This window comes from Sitophilus oryzae, unplaced genomic scaffold (assembly GCF_002938485.1).
Source record: "Sitophilus oryzae breed Bouriz unplaced genomic scaffold, Soryzae_2.0 scaffold_151_pilon_pilon, whole genome shotgun sequence".
NCBI classification, from domain to species: Eukaryota; Metazoa; Arthropoda; class Insecta; order Coleoptera; family Curculionidae; genus Sitophilus; species Sitophilus oryzae.
Window position 1 is genome coordinate 486,643 of NW_022146192.1, and position 23,360 is coordinate 510,002.

Here is a 23,360-nt window from a genome sequence, read left to right on the forward strand (position 1 = left end):
ACCGGTCAAACTTAATCACGTGACTAAAAGTTTATTTGGCATTATCTATAGTTTTATATATTTTTTTATATGTACGACGCAAAGTTTTTACATCATTTAAATTGTGTAATGTAACAAATTGATGGATTTTAATATTTATTTAAATTTTATCTTTCTGTTTATTTGGTTCAATTTTATTTTATAATGTTTAGATTTGTTTTAATTTAAAATATATTTTTTCTCATGTTTTTTGCATTTTGTTTCATCATCTTCTTCAGAAAGCTTCTCTTTTTATTGGTTTTTCCTGTCCTTCTTTTTCTTTGTGTGGATTTTTCTTTACCCATTTTTTCCTGAATATCAGATAGCTTTCTTCTTTTCATCTAATAAAGAAACATTAAACAACATCGTACTTTTATAAATTGTATCTTTATAAACCCCAAAATGCTGTCTATAACATATATGTTTCTAAAGTAAAAAATATCTTCAAAAAAGTCTGTATTCAATCTTTATACTCCCTAATAAAAAAACAATAAAGCGAATGCTACGTTCTATTCTTATTGCGATACTTTTAAAGTATGACGACTCGAAAATCGGAGTTCTGGTAAAAACTTTAAATTGGATGGTTCTGAAAGCGAAGTCTGGTGGGAAAAAAGTTATTTATAACGTTACTGCAGTTATACCAAGAAAAATGTTTTTTTTTTCATTAAGTAACGAAACTTTTCTGCTGTATGAAATATGTATCCCTCATATAATGGATCTTTTATTTAAAGGTAATTTAATGAATAATTTTTCTAATAAATAAAAATTTAAATTTACAATTAATTTTAGAGAATGTATTATTCAAAAATGGGTGCCCGGTGGCGTAGAGGTACGGTACAGGTTCTCGTCTACCAATCTCAAGGTTGTGGGTTCAAATCCTACACCCGGCATTTCATCAGCCGACTATTTTTATAAAAATAAAAATAGTTTGGGTACCTAGGTCGACTCAGACTTAAATGAATACTTGGGATTCACAATCCTGGGGTAATAATAGGCGGTTGAAGCGTAGAGTGCTAGCCACATTACTTTCCTTGTATACCGAACGGCTCTAGCATGGCAAGCTGTATACCTTGTTACTCCCAAGGCGTTAAACGCTATAGACGGGAGCTATTATTATATTATTATTCTAAAATTAGTTATAGTTGTTTCTTTAACAGCAAAAAATATGTTAATTAACATTGTAACAATAACAATGTATTTAAAGAAGGTTTCCATTTTTCTCAGAGCTGGTTTAAATTATTAAAAAGAAGAAAGAAGACTCAAAGTCTCGGTCGGAACGTAACGTTCAAATTTTACACATTAAAAGAACACTAGTATTTTAGTGTTTTTTTAGTGTGTAAAATGTAAACGTCTGTGTGGATTGACTTTAATTGTATTTTGTCTGATGATGCCCGTATGAGCGAAACACGTGTCACTGTTTAACTTAATACTAATTTTGAGACCGAGACTTTGAGTCTTTTTTCTTCTTCTTTTTAAATAACAGTCAATCAAAGAATGAAAAAGAAATTTATTACCATAGAAAGGCGTTTTGATTTTTAGGGCTTTTTAGAAAAAATTAAACTATTTTTTAATTTTCTTTTATTGTGTCTAAAATGGTATGGAAATTTGAAAAAGTATAAACGGTATTAACCATTTTAGAACAAGCAAATTTTTTTATGAAGAATCAATTTTTCTCATAATATCAATAATAAAAAAGTTTTTCCTCTTGTAAAAACATTCCGGGAAAAATCTTCCGAATACAACAATAGTAACTTTAATTAAAAATGTCTTTAAGTGAGGAATCCTGGATTGTCATTAACAAAAGTAGATAATTGTCATATTAGCTTACCGTAAATATAAAAAAAATATGTGAAATCATAAATTTGAAAGGTTTTTGTACCAAAAGTTCAACAAAAACTGTTTTATCACAATTTTTTCGAAGAAAAATAATTTTTTTTAAATATTCCATGGGTATATTGATAAATATGAGGTCTAAATTATAAGAAAATGCATTTTCTACGAAAAATTGAAGAGACAGGTAAAAAATGGTATAATAAAATTTAATAGACAATTAAATTATGCATTAGATTCTCATAAAATATACAGGGTGTTCCATTTAAATTAAACAAGTTATTGCCGTTTAAATCTAGTAATTATTTCAAATCAATATTTAGACACTCTGTATAAGGTAGTATAATTTTTATTATTGTTACACAAAATTTAGTAAATAGAAATACTTCGGTTTTAAGAACTTAAATACGTCTAGAGAAATGAAGCATTAAAATTATTACTGTATTTTGACAAAAGCCTAAATATTTAAAAAACCGTAAGATGTAACCGTACGGTAAACCTTAATCAAATTTACCTTTATTTTAATCGTAGAAACTAAAAATGTAATAATATACAGGGTGTCCTATTTAAAAAAATACAACTTTGATATTTTTTATTTATTTGGTACACTCTATCTAGTATCTAGTAAAAATATTTTTAAATTGTAGCGCTAAGGAACCCAGAACTAATAAACGCCCTCAACGAACCCAAAACTTTGCCCAGTCAAAAAACCCAGACAATTTGCAAAAAATTAATCGTTTAGCTACAATACTCCGTGACGTATGTGGTGAACAACCTTGTATACAAAAGTAATATGTTAAACTGAAAAAATCATTTCCCTTTTGTAAAATCGCTTATATCTGGGACTTACTCAACCGGGTCTCACAATGCAAATTCACCTCAAATATCCATTTAGTTGGTCATTGGCAAGCAGGCTCTCATTGTACACGAAAATAACAAAACAAACATTTACTGATCTGGATAAAATTGATAGTTAAATAGTAAAACTCACCCGGGGGTACTCCGCCCCCTAGCCACTGGTATTCTATTCAACATATCCCATTCCATATATTCCATCTAATTCAAATATTATTCGGATCTATTGGTTAATCTTCAACAACTAGCTGGTGTCACCTGAAATAAGTATAGGGGCTTTCCCCGGACGCAAATCTGCAGCTAAACAGATTCGCATCCCTAATAGTCACTAAGACTCGTATTCTAATAGTCAATAAGACTCGTATCCAAATAGTCAATAAGACTCGTATCCTAATAGTCAAGAAGACTCGTATCCAAATAGTCAATAACACTCGTATCCTAATAGTCAATAAGACTCGTATCCTAATAGTCAATAAGACTCGTATCCAAATAGTCAATAAGACTCGTATCCTAATAGTCAATAAGACTCGTATCCAAATAGTCAATATATCCTATAGTATAGTATATCCTAATCCTTTATACCTAACCTTAGTCATAAGACTCGCAACCTCCAAATGTCAGCTCTGTGACAAAACACAACACAACACTACTACACAGCTGGCTTTCCCATCTACTACTGACTGACCTGCCGCGCGTCGACAAGCTAAGCCTCCTCTTACATCACATTTTTATCTGCTCACAAATATTTACATCGCTTGTCAATGAATCATGCTATTTTCTCCAATCGACTTTCAAATTAATAGAGTGTTCTAGCATTGCTAAATAAATAAATAGAGAGTTTCCGAATTATAAAACCATTATTATAACCAACTTATTTTCCAAGTTTTACACTTTAGACCTAAAAACAAATTTTGAATAAACTCTAGGGAACACATAGCGGTTCAAGCCATTACCGATCCCCGCAAACCGGATGGCCGTAATGTCTATTTTACCTTACCATAAAGCAATTGGCTGCCAATTTAGAATTAATAGGTTATACAAGCCGTGTATCGATCAGCGTCTAATTTATTTTTACTAGAACAATAACATGTTGGGTAACACTAAATTTTAAAGTTAAAATAATGTTTTAGGAGTGGATAAACAACAAGATTAATTATTTTATATTCTTTTATTGCATTTGATTTTCCGTATTCAAGGTTTTACCGTGTAAAACTTGGAAAATAAGTTGGTTATAATAATGGTTTTATAATTCGGAAACTCTCTATTTATTTATCTAGTAATGCTAGAACACTCTATTAAGTTGAAAGTCGATTAGAGAAAATAGTATTATTCATTGATAAGCGATGTAAATATTTGTGATTAGGTAAAATTGTGATGTAAGAGGACAGGCTTAGCTTGCCGGCGAGTCAGTAGTAGACGGGACAGCCGGGTGTAAAGTAGTGTTGTGTTGTGTTTTGTCACAGAGCTGACATTTGGAGGTTGCGAGTCTTTTGACTAAGGTTGCGAGTCTTATTGACTATTAGGATGCGAGTCTTTTTGACTATTAAAGGTACGAGTCTTTGACTATTAGGATGCGAGTATTTAAGACTATTAAGGATGCGAGTCTTTTCACTATTAGGATGCGAGTATTTAAGACTATTAAGGATGCGCGCCTTTTGACTATTAGGATGCCAGTCTTTAAGCTTATTAGGATGCGAGTAGTTAAGACTATTAATGATGCGAGTCTTTTGACTATTAGGATGCGAGTCTTTAAGCTTATTAAGGATGCGAGTATATTAACTATTAGGATGCGAGTATTTATGACTATTAAGGATGCGAGTTTTTTTGACTATTAGGGATGCGAATCTGTTTAGCTGCAGATTTGCGTCCGGGGAAAGCCCCTATGCTTATTTCAGGTGATACCAGCTAATTGTTGAAGATTAACCAATAGACCCGAATAATATTTGAATTAGATGGAAGATATGGAATGGGATATATTGAATAGAATAAAAGTGGCTAGGGGGCGGAGTACCCCCGGGTGAGTTTTACTATTTAACTATCAATTTCATCCAGATCAGTAAATGTTTGTTTTGTTATTTTCATATACAATAAAAGCCTGCTTACCAATGACCAACTAAATGGATATTTGAGGTGAATTTGCATTGTGAGACCCGGTTGAGTAAGCCCCAGAAATAAGCGATTTTACATTCAGGTGTGGGGTCAAGCAATCAGTTCACTAAAAATATCCTTCACATAAAAAAATATTATTTACTTAAATTGAACGACATTATTATTGTTTTGTTGGCCTTCATACATTTTTGAAATTAGCATTACTAGTAGTCGTTAGATTAGTAGGAAGTGCATTAAATATCCTGGCTCCATCACTGATTAACAGGTTTTACATGTATGCCTTTTTTCAAACCTAACCTAATCAAAATTATTTTTAGAACATATGTTCTAAAAGTGTTTTTCCGATCTCGCTAAAGAGATCATCAAAATATGATTGTTAGGTTATTCTTAATTTCAAAAATTTGTCATTTCGATATTCCATTGTCGTGAGCAGTTTAAAAGGAGTGTTATATCTATCACAATCCAACATATCTCGCTTTGATTTGTTTGTAACATCTGTATAGATGTATGTGTGTGTGTGTGTAATCTATTACTTCAGTTTATTACATACTAAGAGTCTTTGTTTTTTAAGAATTCTATGCAGATCATATATTCTCTTGTAGTAGGTACTCTCATCACATTTCTTAAAGGAAGGGAAGTTTGTCCGTAATTTCAGTGTTCGAATATTTTGTTTTTATACGCCTAAATAAAACTATTTGGCGATAATATTTAAGGCAAAAACCGAAAACTAAACAATACAAAAACATAGGCGTTTTTGTCAACTTAAAGTAAACATACGAGAGTCAGCAAAAATCGATAAATAAATTCTTAAAGAAAAAAGGTGGACACACACTAGGCTTTTTTATACGTATGTAATTAGAATTTCTTTAAAAAAAAGGAAAAGAGCTTTCAGTTTATTCAAACGTCTATAGTATAAATTCTTATATAATTTTCACTGAGAACAATCTATATTTTTACGATTAAATCTTATTTATTCGGATTGACTTACATAAATACTCCTATTTGTTTCAAAGAAAACACGTACCTGGGGCCTGTAACACAAGACCTACAAGTGCTACACTTGTACGCTTTTGGATATAGACTTGTAAAGTTTCGTAACACACGGCAACTTGTACTTACCTGTGTAGGACTTATATTTACAGAAAATATTTTACAATTGTAGTTCTGTTCTGTAACTCAAAGATAACACTTGTAAGTTTATGTTACGCATTCCATTACAATTGTAGGAAAATTTTAACTATGCTTAAAAGGTGGGTACAAAATTCTACAAGAAACAGTTTAGAAGAAGTCGTTGCTTTATTAACACGTCTAGCGCAATGTGGTCAAGTTCAAGTGATGACGAAAATGTTGAAAAAAGTTTGCCATATCGATTCAGAGAGAGAACTGACTTTGCATTCCTTTCCGATAAAGAATTTGAGGAGCGATTTCGACTAAGTAGAACGCAATGCCAGGATCTCGTAGAAGACCTCTCCCCGGAATTACAAAAACAGCAGTAATCGGTGGTATGGGCTGCAGCCTCTACAGAAAATGTTGATTGCACTACACTGGTTAGGCAATGGGGGACAAATTTTTCGCATTATCCAATTTTAACTAAAATAGGAGATTTAAAGAATACATATCTATTTTTCTAGATACTAACAAATACTCCGTTCTTCAGCGGTAAATGAAAAAGAAATAAATGGCCAAGCTTTCACTATACTATAGTCAGAGTATATGTATGTGCAAGCTAATAGGAGCCTAAATGATTGTGGATTAGTAGGTATTTTTTTGCAAAACACTCTATGATTATAACATACACTAACAAAACAGATACGCGATTAGACGCTTTCTATTTTTGTAATTTTGAGAATCTCTTTTAATCCAAAATACAACATAAAACACTTACCACTGTACTCTTCTTTAGATTTTGCCAAAGGGTATCTCTTGCGCATGTCCAATCTTTCTCTAAGGGCATTAAGCATACGCTTTGAGGACGAGAAGCTAACTCTTTCCATTGCTTCACCTCTTTTCGAAGAGTATCCGAGAATGCCCCAAAAAGAACCTCTTTATTTTCTTTAATTTGCATAAGCCATTGCATTTTTCTAGCAAACACCACTTGTTTCGAAGACATTTTTACCAAAATTAATTTTAGAACGAACTTGTCTAAACAAGTCTTTTATCCCCATACGCAATAATACACAAACGAACGTTACCGATCTAGTGCGTCTGTCCTACAACTCTTGTGCGCTTTAGCTACACTTGTTAGAAATATTCGCAGTTATTACAAGTCATTTTCAGAACTTTGTGTTACAGAAATTAACAGGAATTTTAGCTACAAGTGAATCTTCAATAAGTTCTACACTTGTTACAGTTGTAGATTTTGAGTTACAGGACCCTGGTGGCATATGAGAGTCTCTAATATTTTGTCAATGTACAGGGAGAAATATATTGGTCTAAAGTCTTTGTATGGTCTTGCGTTCCAGGAACTGGTATTATTAGATTAGTTTTCATTTCTTTTGAAACTTATCCGGTAGATAAAGGAGTGTCTATTAAATTCGATAGATGATAGTCTACGTCAAACACATTTCAAAAATTACACAGGAAACTTCTTCAGATGTTGATTTATTTTTCAAGATAAACACTAAGTAGCTCTTGCAAGTTGAGTAGTTTAAACCTTTCTAATTTTAGCGTTGTGGTATAATTCCTATGACAAAATCAGCTCGTTTAAATTAATATACTCTTGGAAATATCTATAATGTTTTCAGCATAAGAAGTGTTTGTTAGAATTATATTTTAAATATCAATTTCTGTTAAATATATTAATCTCCCGATTACATGTTATAATTTTCTTGGATACTTGAACGTCAATTTTGGGAAGGGATTGTACGGATATTACTTCACTACTGCCTACCAAGTTTTTATCGTTTACCTCATTTTCGTACGATTACCACGACATCCATCGATGTTATTTTTCATAGAACGCTTTTTAAACTAAAGTGTTAATTTTGAATTAATCTTAAATTTTTCTGGAAAGTAAAGTCTGATCAAAATGTTTTCTGTGGTATGAATAACATTTATCGCCGAAGGCATGTTCTTAAGACATGTAAATTAATTAATGTTTGGTTTTGATAATGATCGTCTGGGACTCTTGACTATTAGGATGCGAAAAATGCGAAAAATATGCATTCATATAGGTTAGCTATCAGAATGGTTGTTTTTATTTTATTTGTAACAGTTCTAAATAATCTTACAACATTGGGCACCACTCTCTGAGGGTCTTCAGCCAGATTGTTCTTCTTCTGTCTCGATTACGTCCTTCCTACATTTTTCCGCCACCACAGAATATTCTGCAGTAACTAAGCCCACGGCCACACAGAAAACTTTTTTAGCGTTTTGAGTTTTTGGCGTCTCAAGCGCTTTTTGCGATTTTACCGTTTTAAGCGCTTTTTTCGATTTGTGTCCATTAAAAACACGCAAAAGACGCGGCAGGTCTGCAGTTTCTATCAAGAAGTCAATTAGTAACGTCGCAAGCTCGTAGATTCCCGGCCCGTCCAACAATCAATCCTGTGAGAAAGAGATAGGCGAGATCGGCGCCGTTAGCGTTGAAGAGACGAAGATAAAAGATGCTGGGATTGAACTGTGGACGGGCCGGGGCATATATTCGGAGACAAACACAATCTACTGCACTAGCAGTAGCTGGCACTAGCCAGTGGTGTGTGTAAAAATAATAATTATTATTTACCATTTATTTTAGGAATTTTAGTTTATAAGTGTATAGTTTTTTTTATGTTGTAGTGTTGTGGTTAGTACTTGTTATACTTATAATATAATATAATAAATAATTATAATTATATAATAGAATAGTAAACATTTCTGGTTGCTAATGCAATTTTAGAACATGATTTATGAAACATTTTGGAGTAACTTCTTTACGCGCGCTGGGGGTAAAAATTCAGAGCCGTGACATACGAGCTAGTGAGACGGCTTTGACACACGAGCTCGTTGTAACGAAACGTGTTAACGGCTTAAAAATACGTAGTGACGCGACGTGTATTTGTGAGCAGTCCACGTGTTTATTAAAAATATTGATATTTTAATAAAAATTTTGTAAAAGTGAATCAAATTATTATGTGTAAAAAAACATTTGTTACCTGTAAAAAACTATTTTTATTATTTTACGCCAATAAAACTGTTACACGTAAAAACCTATTTTTTACAAGTAAAAAACTATTTTCTACGCGTCAAAAGCTATTTGTTTCTGTTAAAAAAAACTTTTTTACGCAGAAAAAAACACTTTTTAGGCATAAAAAAACTTTTTTTTTACGCGTAAGAAAATATTCCTTTAATTTATTACTTTTTCAACATTTCAAACTACACTTTTTCAGACATTTCCTTCAAATTTTTGAATTTAATTGAATCTTCCTAAACAGTAGATGTTCTTTATAAAAATATTTTTAGATAATACCATAAAATGAAAAAAATGCATACTATTTAATTTATTTTTTATTGTATTATTAAATATAACTTCCGCCTATGACGGGGTCTCATCTTGGAAAACGCTAAAGTCGCTACAGAAAACAAACTGATTTGTTTTCATTTGCGTTTTTGCGAGACACGCCGAAAGCTACACGCTTTTGGTGTGGCCACTCGTATATAATCCCCTTACTTTGTTTTAGTCGCTAAAGACGCTTCACGCTAAAAACGCAAAAAACGCTTTCTGTGTGGCCATGGGCTAAGACTTGGGATCTCTTAGGAATTTCTTAAGGGTTTTAGATATCTCTTCTTCTTTGTTTATACAGCGTAGCACCACGATATTTGTAACTCTATCAGCCCAAGGAATTCGTAACATGCGACATTAACACCATCTTTTGGAAGTCACCAGTTTTGGTTGTTCTAAGGGTACATATTTCGGTGGCATATAATAAGGTTGACATCATGAAACATCGGAGCATTTTTGTTCTTAATTGGAAGTTAATGTTTCTATTGCAAAGACATTTTTTGAGTTTTAGAAAAGCTTCGGGCTATCTCGATCCTCGATATTATTTCTTATAACTGTTCGACAGTTTTATTTATTATTGTGCCCAAGTGCTTTTAGTATTGGACTTTTTCTATCGTCACATTGTCTATGGATATATTAATAATTATATTTTGGTGTTTTGTCGTAACCACGAACTTTGTTTCGTGAAATTCATATTTGGATGATGTCGTTTGCGGGAGACATTGATTCTTCGAAATGGATTCTGTAGATCTTTGTTACTGTCTGTCATTACTACTACATCATCAGCATAATATGTAAGATTGTTGATTCGGCGACTGTTCACTTTGATGCTCAATATGCCGCATCTCTCTGTTGTTGTGAGATTTTTATGGTTTCCATGTCGTTTTGTTGGTAACAATGTTTTTCAGTAGTTGTTGTAGGTAGTGCGTGTATGTGTAATTGATGTCTGAACAGGGTCCAGATATATTTTATTAGTGCAGTTTGTTCTCCAACATTCATTGAAATATCCTGCAATTGTTGATTTGTGTGGTGTTATCAAGAGATTAGTTCTAGGTTCGACTTAAGTTTGAGAATGAGATCAGACTATGGGTGCGGTAATTAGCTCACCACCTGTATTATTGCACCGACCGTGTGACGGTTATTCGATAGGCAAACAGAATGCCTGTAACCAGCAACTGATATTTCACTACTTACAAAAGTGTCTAATATGTGTGCTCTGTAAGAAATACAATAAGAGATTTTCTTGATTCAAATTGGTCTCTCAGTTCAAACATTTTGTTACTATACCAGCAGCATTTAAATACAACTACGTAATACCAAAAAAAAAACTGCTATTCAATTCTCTGTTGTGTTTGTCATCATATATATTTACAGTTCTTCAATACGAATGTTTCATGTCAATATCTCTAATCTTCAACATCTCTTTTGTATATTCACAATTTGAACATGTTTGTCTAGGCTGTACAAACCCATATATAATGATCTCGGCTGCAATTTGGACAAATTGGTCTGGAACTACGGTAGTTGTTCGATATATCGTTGTATCTGCACCATATAAAGAAATACATACGTTGTGTGTACTCAAGTGAACATCTTTTAAGTTTTGTCTGACAATCGAAAGGCTTGAATGCACAGTGTGTCGATCCTAGATTTCATCTCAAAGGTAACAGACCTCTAATCAAAAGGTTGTATAGAGCACTTCAATATAACATTAAAACAATTTTTGTATTGTTTTGTACTCTTGGGGTTTTTCTTCTCAAAGGCATTTTAATATCATGTATCAGAGATTGTATATTTTTAATACTGGTAAAGTTTTGCAGCGATTCTCCTGTATCGTATTCTATTTGAACGATATAGTATGCAGCCGATTTACTTTTGTGTTAGTCGGCGGTTCGATGCTTTCTACTATGCAGTTTTTAGTCAACTTACTATTTTTTTGTGTTAACTACCGCTGTTTATTTTTAACCACATCACTAAAACAGGACATTTTATTGCCTATGTACCTATTTGATTGAGTAACTTCCAAACACTCTTTTGTTTTTATTAAGATTTCTCTATTTTTACTGTGGTATTCGTCTAAAGACATTACTAAGCTATCAATAATCGTCCAACGACGAAACAGCAGATATTGTTGTCATTAACTACTGTTTTATACACTGTGTCCTTTATTTTGTGTACATTGAATTAATTTTTTGACTTTGTATGCATTCGCATATCATCTGTTCCATGACTATGAGTATAATTTTGTGACGTTTGGGTAGTTGTTAATTGTTTGTTTTATTTTATTATACGAATTAGAATTGTCAGAGACGAGATTAGAGTTTTCAGAGACAAGATTTGTGTTGCTAGAAAGAGAAGACAGTTGGTTAGGTTGACCTACTAATGACAAACTAAATGGATATTTGAGGTGAATTTGCATTGTGAGACCCGGTTGAGTAAGCCCCAGAAATAAGCGATTTTACAACCGTCATTGTTAATTTTGAATGCTAATCAATATTGTAACAATGAATAGATTAAATATTAAAAAAAAACAGAGCCGGACTTGAAATTAGGTTAAATAAATTGTGTTCAAATGTCAAAACAAAAAAAAATGAAGTGTGGCACATCATTGTACTCAGGAGACCGAGTTCTTTCAAAATCTGAAATAAAAAATGCAGGTCCGTTTTTAAAAAAACTAAGTTGGCCTCTGTATCTCACAAATTATCAGCTAATTTGAAAATCTAAAAATACTATCAGATAGCCCTAATAAAGTGGCTATGAGAATGGGCAATTAGTTTTTTGTTTTTCAAAAAGAAACGACGGGAAAAATAAAAGAGTTTTTTAAAAAAATCAGTTTTTTCCAAATAACATAGCAATCCTTGAAATTTTTAAAACTTTTTTAACGAGTAACCAATGCTCGTACCTCAAATTTGTAGCACCCTGTATATTGTCATGAAATTTTTGTTAATTAAGTTATAGATATGTAGGTACGTAATTCAGTCTTTATTTCTTCTTAATATTCTAAAATTATTGACTGAAATAATCAATTCGTTCAGCTTTGTAGCCATTACAGTCTAAGAGCTAGCAACGTTTTCGAGAAAGTATTTTAAGAAAGCTGGCTCTTTGATATATCTTTTATTACGCTCTTCCAGAGAGCATAATAAAAAAAAGAACACGCTGTTCCAGAGAGCATAATAAAACACATATCAAAGAGCCAACTTTCTTAAAATACCTGTTTTCTCGACGTTGCTAGCTCTCGTACTATTATATTTCAAATAATTAAAAAACGTGGTTCAAACAATCAAATTTCAATATTTTTTAAATATTTAGCTAATAAACTGTATCTTAATTGTATTAGGTTTAACTGTATTTGTTTTGTTAGAATCTCGGTTGGAATACTCTGCTCAACATTTTTATTTCCGGCAGACAATAAGTTTGTCAAAATGTTACACCGCTTTATAAGTTGTACATTGATATAGAGACATAATACGAATGCCAACAGGTGGCAGGATTTAATTGTACTCATTAACCAAACTTCAAATTAGGAGAGTGATTAGTTTAGTAAACATTAATCATGATTTAACTAATAGGAACACGAATACCTGGCATCTGTTGGTTTGTACGTGACATCGTACTTGTCTGCGTTGTCCAGCGCTGTGGCCCACGACACTTTGACGGACGTCGGGTTTAGAAAAGTAACTGTAATGTTTTCGGGAGCTCCGGGCCCACCGGGCATCGAACCTGTAAAAAATCAAATGTTTAATACACAATAACAAAAAAATAATCAGAAAATCTAAAAGTAGACGAAAGAGCAATGGAGGGAGCCATCCCAAGTGGCACAAATGTGCTTAAAATGGTTATATAGAGTGTTATATAACAATTGATAAATATGTACTATTTTTAAGTGCTTTATAAACCCTAATACGATAGTTATAAACACGAAAAGGTGCAGGTTTATAAAACAATATACTTATTTAGAAGTACGTTAAAAACTCTCCGATAACGCTTACAAAATAATATTGAGTACATTACAAAATATTTATAAAACTGTTTTATAAAAAATTTATAAATATTTTAAAAATAACATATTTGTCTCAGTTAAAATATTTTTGTAGCATGCATCTGCATTTTTGTTTTTTAGTTATCAAGAATAAAATTATAATACCGTGTATTTATAGTGACCAAGATAAAACTGATTTTAAAATGGCAAAGTAGACATATATACTATTTAAATGACAGATATGGCTCATTTAAAGAAAGATGTAAACTGTATAAAAAGTATATCGCCTAAAACCAGAAGTCAAATTTTCCTGCGGAGCAAATTTTATTAATATTGTATATTTGTGGAAATATTTTAAGGCGCTTTCATTTTAATAAGATTTTGCAGTTATAATAAATAATTAATTTTTAGGAAATTACTGCAAAATTACCTGTAAACTGGAAAATCGACATTGTCCAATATCCGATATTATTGGAAACTAATTCGTTTCTTATAAATACGTTTATTTTGAATTAAATTTCGATTATTTTGTTTTGCAAATCCCGACTCGATAAAATGGCCGACATACAGTCGTCCAAATTCAACATAAAATCATGGCGTCGACTAACAAAACATTTTTGTTGCTCAGGGGGCAGTTATACAATTAACTTGTTTTACAATGATGCTATACGGAACATATTTGTTTTATTACTTAAAATAATGTCGGCAAAATAAAATTAAATTCATCTATATATTCCTTTGATATATTCCGATGTTGTCACATTTACAACAATAAAATTATAGACATGTGTTTTTAAATTCGCTAGTAGGTTCATCAATACTTATAACACAGGAAGACATTTTAAAAAATTAAAATTTTCATCACAAATTTGACATTTAATTATACTTGCAGGCTTTATTTTTCTTCCGGCAACATTGGATGACTTTCTTTCCTTCACCTTTTAGATACGAACGCCACAGAAAAATAACGTAGAAATGGGCCTCACTACTATGTAGTCGAACTGGGTTTTAATATAGCAATATTGTTGCACTTCACGTGTTATCCCGCTATTTCAAAACCTGATTATTTTTTATTCATTTTGCTTATGTTATTTATTTTTTGATAGCTATACTTAGACACAAATATGATTAATATCAAAAATTAAATCTTCCAGTTACTTGACATTTTAAGTTTTAGAGATATATTAAAATCACAATTTTAAAATATATTTTAAACTCTGACCAAAACCAAAGTTTGAAGTTAGTGCTATAGTATGTTTATAAGGTTTCCTAAATAACATTTTTATATTTGGGGAAACACGTTTGCTTTTTAGTCGCTTTATAAGAATTTTAATTCGTTTCTTTAACACCAATTATTTGACTTTTAATTATTATTTATTGTTATTAATTATTATTATGTTTCTTTAACAGCAATTATAAAATTGTTGGGGGTGCAAGGGGTATTGAAGCGATACATATAGCCTAGCTTACCCAAAAGTCAACCTCACCTTCACGTGGTGCACCCTGTTTACACAAACGAGGTTCTGACGTCCGAGTATAGGCGGTATAACCTATATATATATAACCCTCGGACCCACCATCTTTCTGGGGAAGAGGAGTAGTGAACTGCTCCTAGCCGGCCGAGAACGTAGCACAAGAGAACTATCGTCGCGGTCCTCACTGTGCCATAGCCATCCCGTGCTACAGTTGCAGCCAAAACTGTGCGGCAGCGTAACCGTCACAGTTAAACCTTTTCACGCAGCTTATACACATCAATGATGGAACATTCGAGTGGGACAAAATCATCATCCGGAGGTAAAATACCCCCTCAATCGGATCTCCGGGAGGGGGTGCCTACTCGAGCGTATCATCGGAGAAACAAAAAACATCAATGTTTCACGTTTGCGGCGTGGAACGTCCGCACTCTACTGGACAGGACAAACTCCAATCGACCAGAGAGAAGAACAGCACTGGTCTCACAGGAACTCCACCGGCTAAATATAGATGTTGCCGCTCTTAGCGAAACCCGCTTTGCGGATGAGGGTAGTCTCACTGAGGAGCATTACACCTTCTTTTGGAAGGGTCACCCCGCAACACACAGGAGAATTCATGGCGTAGGCATTGCAATCAAGAACGAAATTGCAACCAAATTAACAGAAGTACCTATTGGTGTCTCCGAACGCCTTATGACCCTAAGGTATCCCATATCAGACAAAACTTACGTCAACATCATTACTGCCTACGCTCCCATCCTAGACGCTAAAATTGAGGATAAGGATAAATTTTACCAAACTCTAGAAAATGCTCTCCAACGAATTCCGAAGAACGAACGAATTATCTTGCTAGGTGACTTTAACGTCCGTGTCGGTAAACAACAGGAAATATGGCCTGACGTATTGGGAAAACATGGTATAGGACACGTAAATAGCAATGGTGAACGCTTATTAACAACATGCACAGAGTATAATCTTTGCATCACCAATACGTGGTTCATGTTGAAGGACAAGTTTAAAGGTACCTGGAAACATCCCAGATCAGGCCACTGGCATCAATTGGACAACGTAATCGTTCGAAGGACGCATCTAAAAGATGTTAGACTCACAAAAGCCAGAATAGATGCCGAATGCAGCACTGACCACCGACTTTTAATTTCAAAAATGAAAATCCAGTTAAAACCCAAACATCCACACTGTAAAAAGCAAAACAACATGACCAGATTGAACGTACGGGGTCTAGAGAACAACAATACCGCCGACGCCCTCCGGGAAGCCATCAAAGGATCACTTCCACCGCCAACTTCAATCTCAATATTGGAAGCTGAACAAGGCTGGACACAATTAAGGGATGCGATTCATAAAACCAGCGAAGCTGTTCTGGGAAAATCCAACAAAAAGAAACAACCAGACTGGTTTAACAAAAATCAACCTAATATACAGGCTTTGTTAGAACAACATTATAGAGCACATCAAGCAGTTACTGCAAATCCACACAACCCAAGGCTGGTAGACAGCTTTAAAGCAGCCAACAACACGCTTCGGAGAAAACTACGTCAACTAAAAGATAACAGGTGGTCACAGAAAGCTAATCAGATTCAAGAGTACGCCACGGATCACGATTACCGTAAATTCTTTGAGACTGTAAAAGAAGTGTACGGCCCAACCAAGAAGGCAAGCCCAATCATGGCACAAAATGGCGAACTTCTAAAAGAGGAAGAGCAAATCAGAAACCGCTGGAAAGAGCATTACAGCCATATCCTTAACCAAGAAAATAACGCCAATATGGAAGCGCTAAACACAATACCTCAGTATAACATGATAGTATTAGATATCTTAATAACAGAACAGGAAATAAAGGCCTCCATAAAACAGCTTAAAAACAACAAATCAGCTGGTTGTGACGCGATTCCGCCGGAAATCTATAAGTGTGCAAGTAAAGAACTTATTGGTCTTCTTAAGGCTCTCTTCGATGTCATATGGGAAAGCGGAGAGGTACCTCAGGACTTTTGCAACGCAAATATAGTGAATATATTTAAGAACAAAGGAAGTGCATCAGATTGCGGAAACTACCGGGGAATTTCACTCTTGGCTATCGGCGGAAGAATTCTTGCAAAAATTATGTCAAACCGCCTGCACCCACATATAAAAAATAAAAAACCTTCCAGAATCGCAAACGGGTTTTCGCACTAACCGCGGCACCGTCGATTCCATATTTTCCATCCGCCAACTACAGGAAAAAGTAAAAGAACAGCAGTCTAAACTTTATGTTGCCTTCATCGACCTAACAAAAGCCTTCGACTCTGTGAACAGAGATGCACTTTGGGCAATTATGAAAAAGTTCAGAGTACCCAACAAATTTCTTACAGTGTGTAAAAGCCTCCATAACAACAACCAGTCAAGAGTGTCACATCATGGATCACTAAGCGATCCCTTTCTGACAAATACAGGAGTTAGGCAGGGATGTGTCTTAGCGCCTCTCCTATTCAACATATTCATGGCAGCGCTCTCCATTATAGTGGACAGCAAACTGCAGGAGAGAGGACTGGGCATTAGATACAGATATGATGGCGGTCTGTTCAACATAAAAAGACTCAGGGCAAAAACACGTACAAAATTCATCACAGAACTTCAATACGCTGACGATTGCGCTCTAGTTGCAAAAACTGTACAGCAATTACAAGAAATGTTGAACACATATACCTGGGCATACGAGGCTTTGGGCCTTAAGCTAAACATCGACAAAACTAAAATCATGTGCACTCCCCCGGAAGATCACAACAATGCTATAAAAATCGGAGAAGAACTACTGGAATATGTAGCGGAATTCAATTATCTCGGCAGTTTGATTTCGGAAAAGGCCAATATCGACTCTGAAATTCAGCACAGGATTAGCAGCGCTTCAAGAGCATTCTGGAAATTAAAAGACAGGGTTTTTTACAACCATGACCTGAGCACAAAAACGAAACTTGCAGTGTACCGAGCAATAATAATCCCCACTATGTTATATGGGAGCGAAACCTGGGTGCCGTACCGCCGACACATGAACGCATTAAAAAAGCTGCAACAGAGACACCTTAGACAACTCTTAAGAATCAAATGGTTCCATCACGTCTCAAACGTATCGGTTCTTGAAAAAGCTAACTGCGAAAGTATTGAAGTCATGGTTACAAAATCCCGACTAAGATGGGCTGGTCACGTATGCAGAATGCAAGAAAACCGCATACCAAAATCACTGCTTTACGGTGAGCTTGTAGACGGTAAGAGGAGGCCAGGTGGACAACTCAACAGGTACAAGGACATTTTCCACGAAAACTTAAAGGGAATTAATGTGCAGAATGAGTGGGAAGTAGCAGCTCACAATAGAACTCAATGGAGAAGAATTGTAAACTCAGTTAACAGCGAGAACCAAAAAGTTAGGAGGCAACAAAGCAATGAGATTTTTGAATGTCCGGAGTGCGGTAGACAAATAACATCACGTATTGGGCTTTTCAGTCACAGAAAAGCTCATGAAAGAAAACGTCTTGCGTGACCATCTTCTGATGCGTGTCAAATACTCGTCAGCGAGTAATGGCAGTATGTATGTATAAAATTGTTTTCTTAGAGTAGCGGTCGGGACTAAATTATTGCCAAGACCAAGATGTATTATAAATCAGTAGTAAAAACAGCTATAAAACATGTCGATAATGTTTTAATAAACTAAAATGCATATTTTTCTAGCTGTTTTGTAACTATTTTATAATTGTTTTAAATTATATTATAAATCAATTTTAAAATATATCTAGCTCAAGCATAAATAGTTGTATAAGATTTGTTATATAAACGTTCCTGAGCATATTAACAAATATATTTATAAAAAATGTTTTATAAATTAGTCGCCAAAACATCTATATAATAAAACACATTCGTCTCTATGATAAATTTGTGTTCTTTGCGTTTATTATATAACAATTCAGTGTATGAGATCGCTTTAATAAATCGTATATAAAACACTTCACTCTCATAATAATTTATTGTGCTACTTGAGATTAGCGTAACTAGTAATTTATCTTGGGGAGGGGCCTGGTGTTGAGTTCGCCCTTTTGCTTTTTATAAAATGAAGAATAATTTTTATATTAATTTTAGTAATACGTAGCCAAGAGTCATAATTCAATATTCCTCTGGGGGGTGCCCATCTGTAACTGGGGGGAGTGGGTGCGGCACCCCCGGCACACCTTTAGTTACGCCAATGGAGAGAGCCATGCTTTGAATCACCAAAAGAGACAGAATATCCAGTAATGCCATCATATAAAGAGCTAAGGTCAAAGTTATAGTTGAACACATGATCAAAATGAAATGAAGATGGGTAGGTCATATGGCGAGAATATCAAATGAAAGGTGGACTAAAACGGGCCACACATTATACAATTTATCGTACTGCAGATTGTACAACACAAATTTGATTCGACCGTTTGAACGACAGATCGGATGCACTGTTGTCCACGAACTTAAACTACTAGTTTAATGTCTATCGTACAATAAATCGTTTCTCAGTTGATTTTGTCTTGTTCGCCATGGCTTTGTGTTTATCAAAAAAGACAAGAGCTGCAATTGTGGTAGTTTTCTTAGTCCAAGATGAAAAGTCCTCCAAAAAATTGTAATTAAATATTCCAAAGTAGCATCTATTATGGATTTAAAAAATAAGACGATCTGGGAAGACTTTATTGATTTATATAGAGAAAATAGATTCTAAATATATAATAGCAGCCACTTTTTACACCATTTTCGCTTTTTGATTTCTTTTTGTTCATCATCTTCATCTATCAGCAATACCGCAGCTACAAGCACGGCAGAAATTTTTTTCTTCTTTGAAATTCTTGACATAACGGTAGCATTTCTCGACGAAAAGTGAATAATCTGAACTGCGGCAATACAATATGTTGCATCGTGTGTACAAAAAAAATGACTGTGCTGCAAGCCGTACGATTTTCTTTACGATCTGCAGTTCAACGCGCAGTACCATAAATCGTGACGTGTGTAGGCCGTTTAAGTTGTACTGCAATGCCACTAACTATCCAACCATTGATCCAACAGTCGAAACGATTTGGTGTTGTACAACTTGTAGTACGATAAATCGCGTATAATGTGTGGCCGGTTTAAAAGACAAACGAATAGAGGTAAACCAACGCGACGCGCTGGAGCTATGATATAAAAGAATTGCTGCGAATTGGACAAGGACGGCATAGAATAATGAGATGAACCTATTTAAATACATATTTCTTTAAATTCAAAACATTCAATTTTAAGACACTCTGTATACATAAATAAAATTATTGATTTTTAAAATATTTTTCGCAAACTAGGGAGAGGGAAATCAGACAAATAACAACGATAATAGATGTTAAGTAATAGCTTTTAGACTACTATTCGAGACGCGTTGATGTTATTTTGGTTTGTAAATTTTGGTTAGTTTGACAAAGGAAGTTATTAAAGGTAAAGTAAATCCCATCAAAAACATAGAATGTAAAAAATGCTAAGTTTCGCAACACAATTCTTAAACTATAAAAAGTTGTGAGATCTCATGTAAAACCAACTCAGTTTATTTTATTTAGTTTCTCTTTAAGCACCTATTCAACAATTTTGTTACAAATTGTTAGTATCAATATTAGTTAACTTTATTTCTGTAATAATTATAATGACTTGGCAAATGCACGATAGAATATTCTATACTAATTAAAAAACTTTATTTTTAAGGACACTGTTTAGATTTACTTAGTAATCGAAAAGATTATTCTTTTATAATTATGGTGCTTGGCAATTAGGGCATTATTGAGTGTACTAATACTTTCCAACCGTGCCTGGGCGAATATCTTAGCACACAAATGAGCAGTCAAAACCAAAGAATGATTTAACTCATAGTCTAAAGATATCAACTATATCAACTCTCGCTGAGTAGCCTCCCGAACCCAGGGACTTCAGTACCTGCAGGTTAGGTTGGACCTGCTAACTAACAAAACCTCTTCAGTTACGAATGTTTTAAGTGTGTTAAACTTCAAACCTTGGTATGAGGACAGTATTTAGTTTATTATTATTACTCTTTTCTTAAAGTTCAGAACAGCATAGATGGATTCTGATAGTTGCTCTTTTACTTGTGAATTCCAGGCAGAGTACGGCACTCTTTTCATTTCATTTAATACAATAAGGATAGGGATGCACCAGTGCTAAAAGTAAATGACTTTTACTACCAGTGACATAATGTCACATTTTAGGCACTGACAGCATGCGTTAAAAATTACATTTTTACTGACGTTTGTAGAAAAAAAAATGTTTAACACAACGTAGGTTCCTTTATTTCATTTAAATAATTTGTTATACAGATGGCCAAAATATTACCTCTTCAACTTTGTTGAAGGAACTTGGGTTGTTAAGGTGCGTACTCACTAGCCGAGCGCGCAGAGCCGAATTCGGCAAGTGAATACGTGTTCGCGAGCAAAATTTCGCCGAACCGAGCGCGTCAAACATTTTCGCCGGCTTGTCGGTACATGCATTTTGCTCAAAGGGGATGCGTTGTTCAGTGGGTAAGGAGGTTCGTTGCGTTCATGGTGTTCGTCCTATTCGGAGCATTCGCGGCTAAAAGTTCTCATTGTTTTGATTTTTCTTTGCTCAAACGAAATGGAGTGGAATAGAGAAAAGTGCCTTCAGTTAATAGACATTTATGAACCATATCCAGTGCTTTGGAATCAAAGGATGGATTATGCTATAATAAAGTTAAGAAGTTTGATGCGTGGAGCCAGATAGATGAGATCATGGGATATGTTTTTGGAGAAGCAAAGAAAAAAATTGTAAGTCTTCTGGCAAGTTTCAGAGGGGAGAAGGCGAAAGGAAAAAAAATCTATTGGAACGGGAAAAGATACATTTACACAAATTATAACGAATATAACAATAAAACTTGTTTTTTAATGGAAATATTAGGCAAATGTCACATGATTTCTAACCTAGCTGTAAAGAAGCAATCACGTGAAAAATGTTAAATTTTTATTTAAAAAAAACAGGCTTTACAGCTTGTTTTGTATAACGAAAAAAGCACCAGCAGCGATAATAGTCTTCCGGGTCCATTAACACACTCGATGCAGAACGGTGACCTAGAGATTCAAAGCGCGAATAAAAATTAAATATAACTGAACTTGGGAACACAGCGAACGCAACAAGCACTCTGAACATCGCGATCTTTTCCTTATTGAGTTCGTTCGTGCGCGCTCAGCTCGCTTGGTTCGTTCGGACCAAAATGCTCTAGAGAGTACGCACCTTTATACTACAATAGCGACACATGGAGGAATTTAGAGGAGGCCTATGGTCCAGTAGTGGACGTGACGGCTTATCGATGATAAAAAAATTGATAATAAATAAAAAATCTCCAAAAATAATTAAAAATACCATTTTTACCAATTTTTTCGACACAAATTGTATGCCGAGAATTTTCATAACATTTTTAGTACTAGAATTGGTTAAGTAGGCTTTCAAATTGAGTTTATATTAAGAGAACATTGTTTTAATAATCAATAATATTATTAATTATTCTCAGATATACACTGAAAATATAATAATTCACAATAAAAAATCAAATAAAAGTCCTCGCTATGCTACAAAATAATAATATGTATAGTTAGAAATGAAATAGTTAAAACTGACGCATCGTTTGTATCGAGTTTTACAAATATCACCTTAAACATTGAGCTTGCCGTTCAGAGATAGAAGGACTTCCTTCAGGTATTTGTTCAACTTTTAAACCGAATTGTTATACATGAAATAAGCTTCAAGCTATTCAAAAAGTTCGCTGAAGCGCTAACACGGAAGAACCTACTTTCAAAAGAGAGAATTTTAAAGATGGAGTTCGTGTTCTAAAGAAATACATTTTATCGCTTTTAGGTTCTATTTTGTAAGGACGCAGAATAACTTCAAATTGACTTTTCTGTACACTTTATACAATTTTATATACTGTGTGTTGCATCACCTACCTGAATATAGGAATCATCCTATGTAAATTTAAAAATGATGTGAATAAGTTTTTTCTCATTTTATTTTAGAGAAAAAGTAATTTGCAACTTTTTAAAGAAGTCTTTAATATTAAGCAAATCGTTCATTTTGAATGGTTTATATGAATTCGTTCTTGAGTTATGAGAAATACAAAAAGACTAAATTAGGCGAAAATTTAAAATAATCAGATCCTGGTCAAACAAACATAACAATCACAAGTTATGTTTTGTTTTGGTTTGGTTAGGTTTTACCCTTGCTTATAGATGATAGACAAGGGTTTTACCAAACTAAACCAACAATATGACAAATCTATTAAGATTTTTTTCCACATAGATTTGACAAACATATTCTCAGTTATATTCTCTGTGAGAAGATAAAAAAAAGTACACTTAAACATACGAGAATCTTGTTAAACTCAAATATATTTCATAGTAGATCAGTAAACACACTACTCCAAAAAATAAATATGTTTTAAACACTAAACAACTAAAAATGATGAATAAATTTTCCTTAGAATGAAGCCAATTTTTAATTTTGAATGATTTATACGAATTCGTTCTTGATTTATATTATTATTAGTTATTTCCTGTATTTTATTCTTTTATTA